This window comes from Rousettus aegyptiacus, unplaced genomic scaffold (genome assembly GCF_014176215.1).
Source record: "Rousettus aegyptiacus isolate mRouAeg1 unplaced genomic scaffold, mRouAeg1.p scaffold_m13_p_13, whole genome shotgun sequence".
Lineage (NCBI taxonomy): Eukaryota > Metazoa > Chordata > Mammalia > Chiroptera > Pteropodidae > Rousettus > Rousettus aegyptiacus.
In genome coordinates, this window is record NW_023416288.1 from 69,209,829 (window position 1) to 69,228,530 (window position 18,702).

An 18,702-nucleotide genomic window follows, 5' to 3' on the forward strand; every position below is an offset into this window, starting at 1 on the left:
GTAAGCGGATCTGTGGCCCTATCCTGAATGAGACATTGAATAGAAAGTTAGATGAGTTCAAAAGCTGGAACATGAATAATGATATGTATAGGTAAATCCCAGCTTGTGTATTGGGAACTTTGGGGTACCATAAACCTCTTGTGTCTCTTACTGGCATGGAAGCTGGTGAGCTTATGTTTTTCAGTATTAGCAGATTCACATTGCTTTGTCTGCTACCTATCTGAGTATATCTCTGCAATGACAGGATGTATGATGGAAGGCATTGGAGTTTGTGCGTCAGGGTGTGGTTGCCATTTGAATCAAGACTGTAGCACTTACCAACTTACCATTCCCTATGACCTCTGAGGAAAGAGACCATCTGATGGGGCAGGGAGTGATGTCTATAGTTGACAAAATTTACTCAATAGAGAATGCATGATAACATTTTTAAATATGCAAGAAACAGAAAAGTCAGTACGTTTCTTACAATCCACACGTTTTAGAAGAGACTGAGAATATGCTAAGGAAGAAACATAAAAAAGGAAGTATCGTATATGAAACAGGAGATCCCCAAAGGTGAATTTTGGAAGGAATTCTCAATATTTATAGCTGTACAGTTGGAACTAGAGAAGAAATACAGCTATGGAAAGTTGGTGTCCAAGAGGGAAAGAAAAAACTTGATATCGCTGGACACTTAGAATAATTATTGTGCTTTTTGACAGATCTGTTAGAGCATATTGGAAATTAGCTACAGAGACAGACAACCAAAATGGGTAATAAATAATTGTGGAGAAACACTTTTACAAGAACAGAGACTTAGTCCTTGTATATTACATACTTAATAATAATGTAACCATCCAATATTGATAGCATGGGTAGCGTAAGAGTTTTGGGATACAGGCTTGAGCAGAAGATTCAAAAGAGCTAAATAACTCATAACAAGATATCAATCAATATTCTAGGAAATGTATAAATATAGAAATAACAATATAAGCCTATTATTTTAGAAATATGGAGATTAAGGGCAGAAGAAATGCTCATGCATATTGAAAGTTACTGACTGTGGAAAGTGAAATCAGGGGACAGAGGAGTGTGAAAAGGAGATAATGATTTTCGACATGCTTTGTAACGTTAGTCAAAAAATATGTGCTTGTTTTATTATTAAAAATAATTTTTAAAAGTAAAACATTAATAATATACATATTTAAGGATGCATTTATTTCATATTGCTTTTTTATGCATCTTACTCAATTCTAATAACAGTTATTAGTCCATATATTTATGAGGACATATCTTCTTATCCAGAGTTTTTAGATAGGAATTAGAGCCACAAGAGATTAAGTAATGAGCCTAGGGCTACAATTTCATAAATATAATCTGAGTCTTCTTCTGGGTTAGTGTTTTATTTATACACATTTCTGTTAAGATTTTGGTTGGTAGTTTTAGTATGCTTTCTACAAAGGTATATTTTACTAAAAATGTCTAAATACAATGTTTTATCTCCATTGTGAAAGTACTTGTACAATATAATATGTTAAAACCTATAAAAAATTTACCTACTTAGTGATTCTTATGTAAACACATATTTATATATATTTTGTATATGTAAGGGAAAGTCAGTGACACAGTTCTCATATTTGCTTTGAATGTTTGGTCAAAAGTTTTATCTAGGCTTCCATCTAGTCAGCTTTTCCAAACATCTCTGATAATTTCTATGATGAATTAATTCATCAATCCTTCATTAGATTATTTCACCAACAAATATTTGTGCCAAAAGGTTATGCTGGGTTCAGTGCCTGGGTTTGGCTATAAGGGGAGAATAAGGTAGTCAAATAAGGCAATAGACAAACAAACAAACAAACAAAAATCAATAAAAAAGCATGATTGCTAATTAATAATTTTAATTATGGTTTTGAGGAAATATGTTTCTAAATTGTCCTCTAATTAATTAAAGAACATTTATTTCTAGTAGCACTGTGACAAGCAAATTAAACTTTCTCTGTTAATTGACCTCTGTATTAGTTTCCTAGTGCTGCCCATAAAATATCACAAACTTGGTGTCTTAAAATAGCAGAAATTTTTTCTCTTAATTGGAGGCTAGAAGTCTGCAATCAAGGTGACAGCAGGGCCATGTTTCCTCTGAAAGTTCTGGAAAAGAATCCTTCCTTGCTTCTTCCTAGCTTCTGCTGGTTACAGGCAATGCTTGGCATGTCTTGGCTTGTAGCTATATCTCTCCAATATCTGTCTCTATTTTCATATGGCTTGTGTGTGTGTGTGTGTGTGTGTGTGTGTGTGTGTGTGTGTGTGTGTGTGTGTCTCACATGACCCCCTTAAAAGGACTTCAGTCTTATATTTAGGGCCACCTCTAATCCAGTAATGATCTCATCTTAACGAATTATATCTGCAGGGACTCTGTTTCCAAATAATGTCACATTCTGAGGTTCTGAATGGACATAGATTTTTGTGGTAAACTATACAATCCAGTACAACATTATTTATAGCTTAGAGTACTAAATCTATCTTTTATTTTATTAGAAATTTTTATTTATTAGAAAAGTAAAAAAACTTTGGAATCAGAAAAACCTAGGTTCAAATTCCTTTCTTCCTTTTTGAGCTTGGGTCAGTTAATAATCTACTGTTCTTTGTAAAATCTAGATGATAGTCATCTCAGGTAATGTCAGATAAACTGATTTATCTCAAGCAAAGCAATCTAAAGTAGATGTCATCTCCTCCCTCTCAATATTTGTATTTTTAAAGGAAGAGAGATTATAACAAATCTATCCAGAGATAAAGAAGTGATTATTGTGTCATGTTGGAGAAAGTAATGGAACAATATAAAGTTATTTGGACTGAGTCCATATGCTGAGAATATATGAATAACACACTATCTATGGGGGAAATCATAATTATGAAAATTCCTTGTTATTGGAGTGGAAGAATAATTGCCACACAGAAAAAGCTTGTTCTCCTAAGCACTGACCTAAGACTTGACTTTGTCGGGACTCCACTAAAACACCCCATTGCTGAGACTTTGACCTCATTCTCCAGAGATAAATCAAGCATTGATAATGCAGTTTATATTCATTTTGTACTTGTCTGAAATGAAGACTTGGTGTGATATGAAAAGGAATTTTTACAGAAACCTCAAGTGATTTGCTGATGAATGACTTATCATGGTTGCAGGTGTCCTTGCAGTAATGTCCTACTGGTGTCCTTGCAGTAATGCCCTACTGGAATAAACTTTACATTGCCTCTGACTTGGGCCAATTGTTACCGCATCCACTTTCTTTCTTTAATTTTTTAATGAGCACATCCTGACCAAAATGCCCCTGTTAATCGAGTCAGTCCCCATTGTACTGCATTGGTGAGTATTCTCTGCCTAGGTCTCCCTCCCCTCTCACCAATTTAATCAAACCCAATTTAGCTCTCTGATGCCACATAGTTCAATTTGACACCTTCGATTCTGACCTTGTTCTTGTCTTATCATTCTTGAGAATGCAGTATCAAGACTCAGCAAGGAACTATTTGTCCCTTGATTATATCTTCAGAAAGTTCAACAGCTGAGTTATCCGATTGATTTATACTTTATTTTTCTATGTGACTTTTTTAACAATGGTTTACTTGACCTAGCAGAAAAATTTTCTTCAGTATTATTATCATCTTTACTTTTTAAATTTCTGTAAACTTGGCTTTATTCCCTAAGTTCTGCTTTTCAAGAATCTGGGTAAGATCATGTGTATTCATTGCCATCTGGGGCAATATAAAGGGGGTGTATAGAGAGTCAAGGGTTATGAAAATAACCTTTCCAATTCCTAAAGTCCTTTAATAAGGTGAAGGTGGGATATAATTATAACAATATTTAATACATTTTATCAAACTCTGGTCATTTTTCAAATATTTATATACATGAAAAATAAAGAAACTCTTAGGATAATCTATTTACCAAAATACATAATCAAATAACTATTGATACAAAGAAGTTATAATTTTTTAAAGAAATTTAGGAGTTATAGCTTAAATAGTCATAATCTTAATATTTTTATTTGAAGTGGAGCTCTTCATTTTTATATTCTGCTATTTGTGTTCTTCAGACTTAATTTATGATTTTGATGTCTGTAAGCAAATTAAAGACAACTCTTTACAAAAAGTCATGTCTCAGTAATGTTTAAAGTACAACAACGGTTCCATTCGGGGCTTTCAGAAAATAAACTTTTGAAAACCACTAAAATACAACTATCTTTATATGTTATGCCAAAACTATGGTGAGGTCCCAATAAATATATCATGAATATATAATATTATCTATTCTAGAAATATTAGAAATACAGTCTAGTAAGGAGCACTTAAATGTGAAATGATCAAGTCGAGAAGAGTTGCATACATAGAACAATCATATCATCTCATTTTTTTAATAAATCATGTTCGTGTGGCCCATATGTTATTTTAAAAATACTTTTTTTACCCATACATGAAGATGAATACTTGAAAAACAGCAACAGATCATCTTCTGTAATTTAGTGTCAGTTTACTGTTGGACTACTCTTGTTTTTGGTGAGAATAATAAAAAAGGTGAAGTTTGTGTAATCATCATTATGAAAACACTTTTATGTAAATAATATATATCATATTGTATAAAATTAATAAAAATATGGTATCTTTAGCCTTTACTCATATTATGCTACTTGAATATAATGTATTTGGATAATATTAATTGCTTCACTGAGCATTTAAACCATAATGTCTATCATTTTTAACTACTTCGTGTAAGAAAATGTTTTATGAAGAATGCTTTTGCAACATTTAAAACTTATAAGATAGTACCCTGAAAGTTACTTCTGTCACTCATATGATAGTTTAAACCAAAAACTTTTACAGAAGCATTGTGTTTAATATTGAAAAGAGTTCAGTAGAAATTAAACATTTATTTCAACTGGTCTGTTTCCTTTCATTAGATAATTAATATTATGTAATCTTTTATATTGTTTATTTTGCTTTGGCTGTCTGAAACCTAAGAGCCATATGGATGGAATGATTAATTACGGAAATTATTTTATCTTGGCTCTAGTAAAATTACTACATGTGTTTTTCTAAAATTTAAGTTATCTTTTAATTATCCAAGCAGTACATGTACAAAATGTCCTTTTAATTTTGAAAAATAATTATAGATAAAAGTAAAGATTATCCTTAAAGTTTACACTAATCCCACATAATGACCAAACTGAACTCTTTAGTTATCTTTTAGTTATCTCTCCTGGTTCATTTGTACTAGTATTTCCTTAGTTTAGATCTTGAGATATAGAATCAAATATATGAAATGCCAATGTATGCTTCCAAATTGCCTTAAGAGTGCAACAATGTACACAGCAACATCTATCCATTCATTAATTATTTCAAGAATATATATATTCTTGTGTGGTATACCAGTTATAACATATTTTTGTTTTTCCAGATACATTGTATACCCTTTTGTGCCCTATTCTCTGGCCCAGAAGGGTCATCTATTTAACCATATGAATGGGCTTTCTCATCCTCTGGCTTCCAATTGAGTTCAACCTCAAGCTGTGACAAAAAAGCAGAAGGAGGGAAGAAAGTCAAGTTGAGGATCCTTTCCTGCTTGGTTTCCTTGGGATGATTATGTCCCTGGAAAGGAGGACACAGCTTTTCTCTTAATTTGCATAATCACTTTATCCCCCTTGATCTTTTGAGTATCAGGGTAAGAAGAGCCTCATGCTGCTAGAGCTGGGGAATTAAAATATCCATTTATGATCTTCCCTACCTGATCATACCTATTAAGTTTTCCCTTCATTAAATATTCCTTGAATTATCTTAAATAGAGTATGGCATCCATTTCCTTCTTGGACAATAACTGAGCCAAGAGCCTTTTAATTGCGAAATTCTGTTTTAACTGCTAGGAATTCCACAGAAGAAAAACCAACAGGATAAAAAAGTAACAGCTTCTTCAAAGAAAAGCCAAGGCCCAGAGAGCTTCACTGGTGAATTCCAGCAAATATTTAAAGAAGAAACAAATTGAAAATATGAAAGAATTTTTAACAAAAGATAATTTTATAAAAAACAGATAGTTTAAAATAAACAAAAAATTAGTTTATAATTCTGAGTAAACTATTTGTGCTGGGCTCTGATGGGTGCTTTTCTTTTTGGTCTAGGCTGAGCTCACACATGCATTTGTAGTCAGCTGCTAGTTGGCTGAAGCTGGGCTGGTCTAGGATGGTCTCAACTGAGAAAGATCATCTCTTGTCTATATGGTTTCTCAATCCCCAATAGGTTAGCCTAGGACTGTCTGCATGGCAAAGAGGCAGGATTATATAAGAGAGAGGAAACATGCAAGTTTCCTGGTATGTGAGCTTGAAAATGGTGTATTATAATTATGTTGCATGTTATAGCCAACAGAAGTCACAATATCAGACGCCCTCAATGAAAGGAGTTGTAAAGTCATAGTGTATCAGTTGGTTTTCTGATTGCTCTAAGGTATGGTACTATATTGAGATCTCAAAGCAGGTTGCTGATGTCAACATATAAGATGCATAGTAGTGATGATATCTAGTTAAAACTTAGTGGGAATTAAAGTATAAATATAAATGATAACTCTGTTACCATAGTTATTTGTTAAAAAAATGTATTAATTGACATCGATGTACCTAAAGAATATGGCCGATTGACATAAAGTGGATTATTTTGTCCACATGATTACTGAGAGACTCTTATTCAGAAGAGAATTTAGTGAGTTTTAAATGAGTCACATTTCTTACAATGTGGGCACACTCATAGATAGTATCCTTGCCACATATCCTCTGGTCATGTTTCTTTCAATTTAAACCCCTGGCCAAACATTTTGCTATTGTCTATGAATTAATGCTTCTCTTTTTCTAGACTAAGTAGATCATGAGATATACAAGTTGGATTTAAAACTACTGACAACATTTTCATTCTGCCCTAGTTTCAAATAAGGATACTTAAGTGAAGTACTACAAATCCAGCTAAGCTAATCTAAGTGTATCCCAGGAACCATCGGTCAAGCAGGCCTTTTTTTTTTTCCTCCTTAGTAACGTGAATATTGTAGTAGGAAATATCCATGAAGCTATAAATATTTTTGAGGAAGGTGTGACAGTACAGCACTAATAGATTCACAAGAAGTATGACCATATACAGATGCAACTTCATTTTGGGGGGGGATAGGGGGATGGTGGTAAGTTTTAGGACTTGTCAAAGTCCAGTCCTGCAAATACTTCTACTTGATAAAGGAGTGTCGGGTGCTCAGTTCACGATGGGCAGCTTGGTTCACACAGACGTCTCACATCCACTGATGAGGCAATTAGTTTATGAAGGTGTAATCACAATTTAGTAGCTATCAGATGGAGATTAGTCATTTGTCTGAAGAGGCCAAAATTTTGTTCCAAAACCTTAAAGACCTTCTCAGTGTTACACCATGGAGCTTTCTTTAGACTCCATGAGTTGTCTTGATCTACCTCATAAGTGTAAAGCAATGTGCTATTGTTGGAAATAAGGGACAATAGAATAGCTTGAATTTCAGCATAGTCATTTAAATAAAAATGACTTTGCTAAAAGGGTGTGAAAAAAACACCCATATAGGATATATATTTTTTTCTAACAGTTAAGCAGACCTACTAAGCATTGGGTCCCCTTTATAGCAGAAAGAAGTGTAAGTTTAAATATGTCTTTTGATTTTGAATGGTTGTCATGATACACCCCATAACACTAGACCTCCTGGAAAATTCATTGAGATGGTAGAAACCTATAATTTCATGAGATTTATTTCCCATAACTGGCTGTTCCAAGACATTAGGGCATCTACAATGTCTTATTAATGAGAACATATCAGCATATATGTCAACATAGTGTATAATTTTGATGTCCAGTGGTTATGCTAACACAACTAAGAACTCTTTGGATTGATATATGATAAAGAGCAGGAATGTTTTTGCAAATCTGAAATAAGAAAGTGAGGGCTTCCTATTGTCCATGTTTGGTCAATGGCTTCTAGTGTTTTTCTCTCTTTATAGGGATAAAAATGAAGACTTTATCAGATCAATGGATACACACATGGGTTTAGAGGTTATATAATTTGCTCTAGTTCTCAGCTCACATTTACATCAACAGCTCTATTTGTATGGGCAAACAGGCAAGTAAAAGGGGAATGAAGTGTTCTTATAGATTTACCATTTTGAACAGTAGCGGGAGAGTCAAGACTTCCACTTGCCTTTTTACACAAACCTAGCTCCATATATTCAGGAGTTGGTTTTATATGTTTTAAACACAAACTCTAAAATTGGGTAACTAATCATAACACTAAGTGTAGACTGAGCCAGAAATACAGACAAAATTCAAGTTATCAATATCTACCCCTCACTCCACCCCTACACCCCGCCATGATTAGGAGATGAGTAAGAAGTTCGTATATGATGGATCAACTCCAAATGTCCTAGCTCTCTATTTGGATTCCTTTGGATTCTCTATTTATTTGAATTCTATATATTTGTACCAGGCAGGGTTTACTTGGGGAGAGGAGGAAGTATACTAATTACAACATTTAAAACAGAAAAGTTAGTATACAGAATTTGTTAAACAGGTGATGGAACATCTCAGAATCTAAATAATAAACAATAAGAAAAAGCTAGCTGCTTGCGGTTGCTGCTACCATCCATTAGCTTGAGTTTACAAAGGAAGGAAGCAGTTTTACCAGATTTCTAGGAGCACAGACTTAACCTGAAGAAGGTCAAACCACAGCAGATCTATCTGATGTAAGCTAGAGATATAGGCAAGATAAGAATCACTAGAGGGTACTTCAGGAGAGGCAGAGAATATGCAAGTTAAATATCTCAGCTTTTCCCTTCCTCCCATCTTCCAAACTGCTTCCAATTCTTTTGTTTAATAGACTAAACAAGCATCAAGCCAACTTTCAGGAGCCTGGAAGTGCAGCTAGTAGGTATCCTATTTGCTGCAATACAGAGCAGGGGCAGGGGGTGGGGCGGTGAAGGATAGATCTCTGCTCAAATAGGCCGAAGGATAGCACATTATATCAAGTGTTCTGGTTATTTATTGCTGGGTAATAAACCATCTTGTGGCTTAAAACAATGACAATATTTATTTTGCTCATGAATAGGAATTTGTGTAAGGCTCTGTTATACTCAGTGTCAGCTGGGATGACTTGGAATCTGACATTTTGCTTACTACTTGCTTGTCTGGTGATGACGCTAGTTACCAACTGGGACCTCAGCTTAGCCTGTGGCTGGGACAACTGAAACTGGCCTTTCCATGTGGCTGCTTGTCATTCTCACAGTATGAGGCTTGGTTCCAAGAGTGAGTATCCCATAAGGATTATATACAGGCTGTTACTTTTGATGTAGTCACAGGCCTGCCTGGATTTCAAGTAGAGAGACCATATACCTTTCACTGAAGGGCTATCAAAATCATATAAAAAGAGTATGTGGGATAGAATATATTGATTTGGATATATTTAGAAAGTATACCTGACCAAGAAGCTCTTGGAAGTCACATTTAGTTCAAGTTACCAATTGATTCTATGTATTAACCAACTAACAAAGCTAAACATTATGTCACCCAGCTTTTTTAAATTCAGAATTTCTATTCTATGCACCCAAGTTGATAAATTTAGCCTTCTGGTCTATCATCTTAGAATGCATCCCCAAACATTCCCAGATTTTTCTCAGTATAAATCAACAAACAAATCTTGAGATTTGAGTTTGTACTCTTTTGGGCTTAAACTTATATTGTTATGACTCTAGAAACCAGGAGCATGTTCGAAAGTAAGCAATGGGAAAAAAGTGCTTCTCTTTGCCAATAAAGTACCTTAGAAACATCATCACAAAATCTTTAAGGAAGCTATCAAAGCTCCCATAAAATAGAAGCTTTTTTTTCTGTTTCTAGAGGAGACTCTAATTCCTGTTATCTCTCCCTTTCTTTTTACATATGAGAGTCTGGTCAAGGCTATGAATTCATCTAACATAATTTAGTAAACCGTAGATTAAATAAAATGGTTATAATTGATTCTTTTATAAAATCAGAGAAATTCCTCATATCTTAGAGGATTTTTGAGCTGAGAATTTTGGACTTCATATTTATAGTCTATTTTCTTTAAAACGCCAGTGTGGTTAGAGACAATCAGCCCTCCAAGCCTTTCTTGAATTATTCATTACCATCTTTTTTTTCTATAACACTGGATTATCAGTCCTACAAACACTTACCTTCAATAATCACTTCATTTTAGATGGACAAAGGTTATTATCTACAATGCAGAGATGTAACAGAGGTCAGACTTTCCTTGGTAAAAACCAATGAAAACTAATTATTATTGTTGTTTTACTAGGAGACAGGCAGGAATATATTAGTAGGTTTTGAGCACAAGAGTAAATGATATGATTTAATTTTTAGCAGGCTTATTCTAGAGACTCTACTAAGTAGATTGTAAGAACAAAGATAAAAGCAAGAAAGCGGGTAAGGAGTAAATTGGAATGATATATTGATGTATAATAGTGGATTATATAAGCTACAGTGGAAATGGATCTATTTTGAAGATGGAAAGAACAGGATTTAATAAGTAATTGCAGATGAGCTCTGACAAAGAGAAATCAATAGGAAAGGTAATACTGCCAGTTACTAATATGGGGAAGAATGGATGAGCAGCAGGATAAGAAATGAATGCTTGTGCGAGGTCAGGATGTAGTATTAGAAGTTCCACTTTTGACATGTTAAATTTGAGATGTCTAGCAGATATTCAAATGTAGATATCAAAGAAGTGGCTAAATATTTGTAACTAGAATTCGGGATGAGGTTTAGGCTGAATATAAAATTTTTTAAATTGACAGTATATATTGTCAATTCATTTCATACATTGATGAAATTACATGTGACCCCCAAGTGAGTTAGTACAGAGAAAAGATTCAAGTACTAAATCTAGGAGCACTACAATATTTATAGTTGCTGTATAATTTTGATGTCTGGTGGTTGTGCTAAGATTTATGAGAAAGATTTATTGACTTAGCAATCCCTCTTCTCGGTATCTATCCCAAAATTTCGAATATATTTATCTGTAAAGATATATGTACCCTGATGTTCACTGAAGAATTATTTACTGTGGCCAAGACATGCAAACAACTGAAGTGCCCTTTGATAGATGATTGAATAAAGATGTGGTACATATATACAATGGAATACTACTCAGCCATAAGAAAAGATGAAATACTGTCATTTTCAACAATGTGGATGGATCTTGAGATTATCATGCTAAGCAAAATAAGTCAGACAAAAAAAGCTGAGAACCATGTGATTTCATTTATATGTGAGATATGAAACTGAAAGCAACAGACGAATAAGACAAACAAATAAAAACTCATAGACACAGGCAAAAATTTAGTGGTTACCAGAGGGAAAGGGGAGAGAGGGGAGGTGGATCAGGGTAAAAACGGTCAACTATGTGGTGATGGAAGGAAATTTAACTTTGAGTGGTGAACACACAATGTAATATACGTATGATGTATTTTTAAATTGTATACTTGAAACTTATATAATTTTATTAACCAATACCAGCCCAATAAATTTAATAAAAACATAAAAACAAAAAAATAAAAAGCTATAGGCCATGAGGTCAAAATCAAATTGGGAGATGTTCTATGATATCCTATAACAGGAAAGTCTTGGTGGGAGAAAGATAATCCAAGTGTCAAATGCTGCAGATAAAGCAAATAAAATTCAGGCTGAAAATTACCATTGGGTGTGACAACATGAAGTTCATTAGTGATGTTAACAAAAGCAGTTTCCACGGAATAGCAAGAGTAAAAGAATGACTGCATCAGGTTTAGGAGAGAAATGCAGATAATGAGCACAGACATTTTCAGAGTTTTGGTCTAATGGAGATCAGAGATGTTGAAGTCATTTATTTTTCTTTTTAAAACAGCATTTCTATTTTATAATACTTAGTGTATTGTTATCTGTATATAATTCTATTCTACATTTCTACTTTATAATAATTAATTATTATTGACTCCCTGCTATGAATGATGAATTTATTAGCACTATAATTTTCACTCCAATTTCTCCCTCTGTACAACTTCTGATTTTTTAGAATATATTTTTACTGGTCAGAGTTTGCAGTACTTACATTTCTGATCTGTATCCCTGTGCGGGGAGGTGGAGGGGGGAAATGTTGTTGTAATAAATCTAACTAAAACTAACCTCACAGGCTGATCTGACCATAAATTCCTGACTGGGTAGGTCATGATGGATTGTCATGCCTCAGGCCTATAACTTTTTTAGTAAAAGTTTTATCTTTTTAAACATGCCTTGTCCTTTGTTTTTACATATCTGGGTTAACACAACTTTGAAATGTCTCTTTTTCAGATCCCTCAGAAGCATAACCACCCTCAAGAGAACACATAATCTCTTGTTAACGCTCCTGTAATCCAATCACAGAGATTTCCCTGCCTTGCTTTAACCCATCTTCATGTAATCTTCCTTACATTCCATCCTTAATTCCAAATGTATAAAAGAAACTGCAAAACGGATTCTCTGGAGCATTTGAGATTTTGCTTCCCAGCACTATTGTCAGTTTAGCTCAAATAAGCCCATAATAATTCTCTACATTTTGCACATTTTCTTTGTCAACATCCACAATTATTTCAAAATCTTATTTCTATGCTTGTATAATTTCAATATATACCACCAGTCCTTAATTGCTTCTTCATTTCTGCATTGTATATTTTGACTATCTCTTGGTTAGTTAAATTTCAATGTTTTTCAATAAAAGCTCTTGAATGCTGTCTACTTTGTATTTCCTCATATTTGAGAATATTTTCCATTTGTTTTTATACTTGCATGAAAATTAAGCTGAATATAATTTTCTTTGTAACAAAATTTCCTCAGTCCTTTCAAAATTTTACTATTTCTGGTTTAATGAATAACTTTTGAGTCCAGTCTGATTTTCCCTTTGCAGCTGACTTTCTCTTTCTACCTAGACATATGCTTTAGAAATATTTGACCTTTATAATATGCGGTATATAACTCAATGTTGATTTTTATCTTTTAATTCATTTTGGAATAGTTGGCATATTTTAATCTACTTGTGCAATTTTCATTTCAGGGAAATTTTACTGTGTCAATTCTCTAAATACATTTTTTTAGGTTTGAATTGATACAGTCTCCAGTTTAGGAAATTTCTGTTGGATCATCAGTCTCTTTGTATTATCTCAATCTTATCACTTTAATCTTTTTGTCCTTTTCCTCAAGTGTTTAATGTGACAACATAGATTTCAGCAATAACTGCTAGCTGTTTTAATTCATTTTATTAGATAAGCTACAGTATTGCCTGAGTTTGTAACATGTTTTCTTTGCTCTGTAATCTTTTGCTATTAAGCAAAAACATATGTGTATGTTAGTGTATATGGGCATGGTTGTGAAATTTTTAACATCAAAGTGATTTTCTGAGAGTGTTTGTACCACAAGATTTTTTTCCTTTTAATCTATTTGGTTTCATAATGTTTCTAATGTTTTCTTTGTTCAGTTTTGTTTTCTTTCTTCTTTGCTAAAAAGAAAAGTCTCAGAAAAACAGTTAATTGTCTTCAAAAATCAGTATATAGAATGACATTAAAACCTGAGTCTCCTTTTTTCTAGTCTAGGTATTATTCTACTATTTTATGTTCTTATAGGGGTTTGGGTCATTCAAAGTGTATAAATTTCCAAGAATAATATTGTTCCTCAAGTTTTGTCGTTGTGGTCTGTGGCAAATAGTGGGCTATCTGGTTCAGAGGGCTACTGCTTATGTTTGAGGTATATCAGTTGCCTGCTAAGATATTTAGGGATCTAACTAAGGGAGAGTTGACTTGGGGATATTTTCAGTTTGTGTTTAGATGAGATTTACATTTGCTTATTTTTTTTTTTTTGCCAGGAGGTATGGATACTACTTATCTGGAACAATTTTATTCCCTTTGAAAGTCTCACCCTAATATGCCCACACCTTGGTGTGGACTCAAGGCTTTATTTCCAGATCTTAGCCTCTTTTTGACGTTTATCCAAGGTAAAACAATTGTTTACAATGATTAAACCAGTCTGGTTTTATCTTATATTTCTGCTTATTTGTTTATTTTGTTCTTTTTGGTGACTTCCATCCCCCCCCCCCCCTCTGAGCCCAGATATTCTTTTAAAAATATGTTTGTGGCAATTCAAGGTTATTTGTATCTTAGTAGGAGAGTCTTTCTATATATAGTCATCAGGAATCAGAAGTCTCTTAGCATTTACTTATGTTTAACTATGTGTAGAGTTAATCAGCATTTATATTCTACATCTGAGGAAAACAAACAACTAATCATTCTTTCAATTTTCTTAGCTTTTCTGTCAAATTTGGTCAAGGAGAGAATCTATGTCACTTCTTACCATTAGTCTTTACTTACTCTACTGATTTTGTCTAATGTATTATTTTCAGATTAATTTTTCCCATTTATATGTATTTATACGTGCATGTAAACATAGCTTTACTAACTTTATTGCTAATATTTTCTCACTGTAACCTAATTCTCTCTTGGATTAAAAAGTGAATACTCTATGAATTCTTCTATTAAAAATTTACAAGTGAGACAATCTCGGAGAATTTTCATATTTCAATTTTATTTACTTTAATTCCATACTTGCTTAGGTACAGAATCTATTTCTTTCTGACAATGTCATTAACTGTTTCCTAGATTCCATTGTTGATGCAAAGTCTGATGTCAGTTTGATTCTAGTTTAGTATAAATCTATCCTTTTTTTATCTGAAACTGTTCAGAATTTTTTTAGTTGTTTGTTAATGTTATACCTTTTGCTACACGTATTTATTAGTAGATACTTTTTTATCTTCATCCCAGCACTAGGGGCCTTTACAATCTCTCCTCAGTTTTGGATTAGTCTTCCTTTTTTGTCTTTAAAGGAAACGTTTCTCCATTCTTTCTTTTCTCCATCATTTTCTATTAGAAAGATTTAGAATGTCTGCTTCCATTTCCTATTTCCTTGTCTTTTTTTTTTTTTTTTCATATTTTCTGCTGTCAATCCCTTTGTGCTGCATCCCAGAAAGATTCCATGGCTAAATCTTTTAGAGAAGTAACATGTTATTTAGCGTTTTTAAAAAATCCAGCATAACTACCATTTTAATATCTTACTATATAACATTTTAATATTTAAAAAATATTTCAACAAGCATTTCAAAATTTCAACTGTGTTTATTTACATTTTTTGATCAGCTATCTTTTCTATCTTGTCGATGATATCATTTAAACTTAATTTAAAATTGTGTTTATTTTTGAATTTCACAGATTACTTTTACATTCAACTTTGAAGTTCTGCACAGTATTTATTAAAAAGTGAAATTTATCTAAGCCCCCGGAGAAGCACAAAAAAGGCATAAATGCTTTCTTCTCTGTTTCTACTCCAGAAGACAAAATGGACATAATATGAAAAGATGATAAAAAATTATGTGAAAAAGTTCTAATATAGAATCAGTATAGAAAAGTCCAAGTTAAACTTTGAAATTATAATATGTGGGGGTTGAGTTGATTCTTCCCTTATGTTAAACTTTTATAATATTTTATGCAGTTATTATTTTGGTTCACTGCTATAAGCTTTTGTTATTGGCTTTCCTTGTATGTTTGTTGAGTCTTGATCGTATTTTCTTCTTTGTACTTGAGATTTTCTGTTAGACGTTCACCTGTGTGTGTTTGCACAGTTTTTGTTTTAGGAGGGTGCTTTAAGTTATTAATGCTTATACTCTGCCTGTCTTCCATGAGGAAGAGAGTGGGCAGGGATATAAAGAGGTGAGATCTTCAGGTAACTTCTGAGTGGGGTCTTCATATTCATCTTGGAAGTTACTAGTTACTCGAATCACTGTTTTGGCTAATTATTTGCAAGTGTGTCTTGTGCAGAAGGAAAATGATTTCAGATGGAAGCTCCATGAATCAGCAGCATAAATGAAGCATCTACAGGCAAATTTAAAAAGTATTTTTATACTTAAAAGCAAAAATACAATTATTGTGTGTGAGTTTTAAAGTAAATAAAGAGATGAAATCTATGATAATTGCACAAAGTGTAAGAGTGAGGTAAATGGAATTGAACAGTTTTAAGATTCTCATGTTGTTTGAGACATGGTAAAAATACTTATTTAAGGCAGACTATAAGCAGCAAAGCTTGTATAGTTTAATCTCTATATTACTAACTACTAGAATACAAAACATGATGATATAAATAATATGTGAATACAGATATAAAAGGTAATTGAGTATTCAAAGGGAGGCTAAAAAAGAATAGAGAATTAATACATGGAACGATTAGAAAATAAATAGCAAGATGGTGATTTAAATCTACTTCTATCAATAGTTAATTTAAACATAAAAGAAATGAATCTAAGAAAGTAACTAAGATTGTCAGAAAGGCTAAAAATATAAAAGATCTAATCATTTCCTCTTTACAAAAGTTATATTTTAGATGACAATATAGAGATTAAAAGACTAAAAACAAATATACCATGAAAATGTGCAAATGCTAACAATAAAAAATTAGTGTAACTATAAAAATACAAAAAAAGTTAATATAGGAAATTATTAGAGGCAAAAAATACATTATGTGAGGATAAAATGGTCCTTATAAAAATGGAGGTATAAAAATCTTAAATGTTTCAAAATGAAAAAAGTAAAAATCTAAAAATATTAGAAGAAAAATAGACAAATTCACAATCATAGGTGGATATTTGAACACAAATCCTAGTAATTATTAGAAAAGGCTAATGTAAAACTAAAGGGAGGGGGTCCTTGCAAGTCTATGTAAAAGGTAGAGGCTGGGCACAGCTCTTCTAGCGACCACACCAAAATTAAAGCAAAACTACAGAGCAGCCACTAGGTGGAGTGGCCTGAGGCCCTGCTGAATAGAAGCCCTACAACTAGGTCATCTTAAATAATAGGCCACCTCAAAAAACGGTGATAGGAGGGGCGAAAACGCTAAACAACCAGGTCCCACTACCTCATGTGACCATTGAGAATTGGGAGGGCTATCTTGACTGTGGAGCCACCTCCTCCACCTAAGGAGTGAGGGGTGCCAGCGGCACACTGGGGTCCCCAGCCTAGGGTTCCAGAGCTGTGAAGAGAAGTCCTCACACCCTCTGGCTGTGAAATACAGTGGAGGTTGCTGTTGAGTGAGATGGAAGGCTGTAGGAGTGGTGACCTTCTTCTTCAAGGGCCCATGCCTAGCCTTACTCCCTGACAGACTTATTTGCTCTGAGCTCCAGCACTGAGGCAGCTGCTCGAGGGACACCAGGGACATACTGGGAGGTGCTTAGCTTTTGGGCTTCAGGACGAGGGCTAAAGGGGCAGCTTGCTCCAGGACAGAGGTGCACACAAAAGCCATTGTTCCTTTGTTGAGCCCTCATCCCTCCCAGCCTGCAGACACAGAGACCATCAACCCGAATAAAACAGGTCACTCCTCCTAGGGAATTCCCTGAGTCTCCATGTCATGACACTTACCAGATGACCCTGGAAGTGCACAGGCTACAGCCAAACTTGGCCTGCAGCTGGTCTCCTCCCAGCTGCAAGGGGAACTGCCACTGGGCCCCACAACACATCTACTATGTAAAGCCATTGTACTAAGACTGAAAGACTTAAGAGCCCACCTAATACATAAAAACAGACACAGGGAGGCAGCCAATATTGGGAGACAAAAAACACATCCCACATGAAAGAAAAGAACAAAGTTCCAGGAAAAGAATTGACCAAAATGGAGACAAGCAATATACCAGATGCAAAATTCAAAATAGTGGTTAAAGAATGCTCAAGGAACTTAGGGTAAGAGTAGAAGAATACAGTGAGAACTTTAATAAATTAATTTTTTAAAAAACCATATAAAAATAAAGATGGAAAACATAATAGGGAGCCAGTATGAAATGAAGAATACAATATCTGAGGTGAAGACTACATTAGATGGACTCAACAAAGTGGATGAAATGGAGGATCAAATCAATGACATAGAGGATGGGGTAGCAGAAGACACTCAATCAAAATAGCAAGAAAAAAGAATCCAAAAAAAATGAAGATGGTTTAAGAAGCCTCTGGGACAATGTCAAGCATTAACGATAGTCACATCATAGGGGTACCAGAAGGAGAAGAGAGAGAGCAAAGACTTGAAAACCTATTTTAAGAAATAATGACAGAAAACTTTCCTGACTTTGTGAAGAAAATAGACATACAATCCTAGGAACTTCAGAGAGTCTCAAACAAGGTGAACCCAAAGAGGCTCACACCAAGACACATCATAATTAAAGTGCCAAAGGTCAAAGACAAAGAGTGAATCTTAAAAGCAGCAAGAGAAAAGCAGTTACCTACATGGGAGCTCCCATAAGACTGTCAGCAGATTTCTAAACAGAAACTTTGCAGGCCAGAAGGGATAATTGGTAGGAAATATTCAAAGCGATGAAAATCAAGGACCTGCAACCAAGATTACTCTACCCAGCAAAGCTATCATTTAGAAATGAAAGTCAGATAAAGAGCTTCCCAGAGAAGAAAAAGCTAAAGGGGTTCAGTACCACCAACCCACTGTTACAGGAAATGTTGGAGGGACTTCTTTAAGAAGAAAAAAATGTGTATCAAAAATCTGAATAAAGAATGGCAATAATTTATCTATCAATAATTACTTCAAATTATAAGGATTAAATAAATGCTCCAG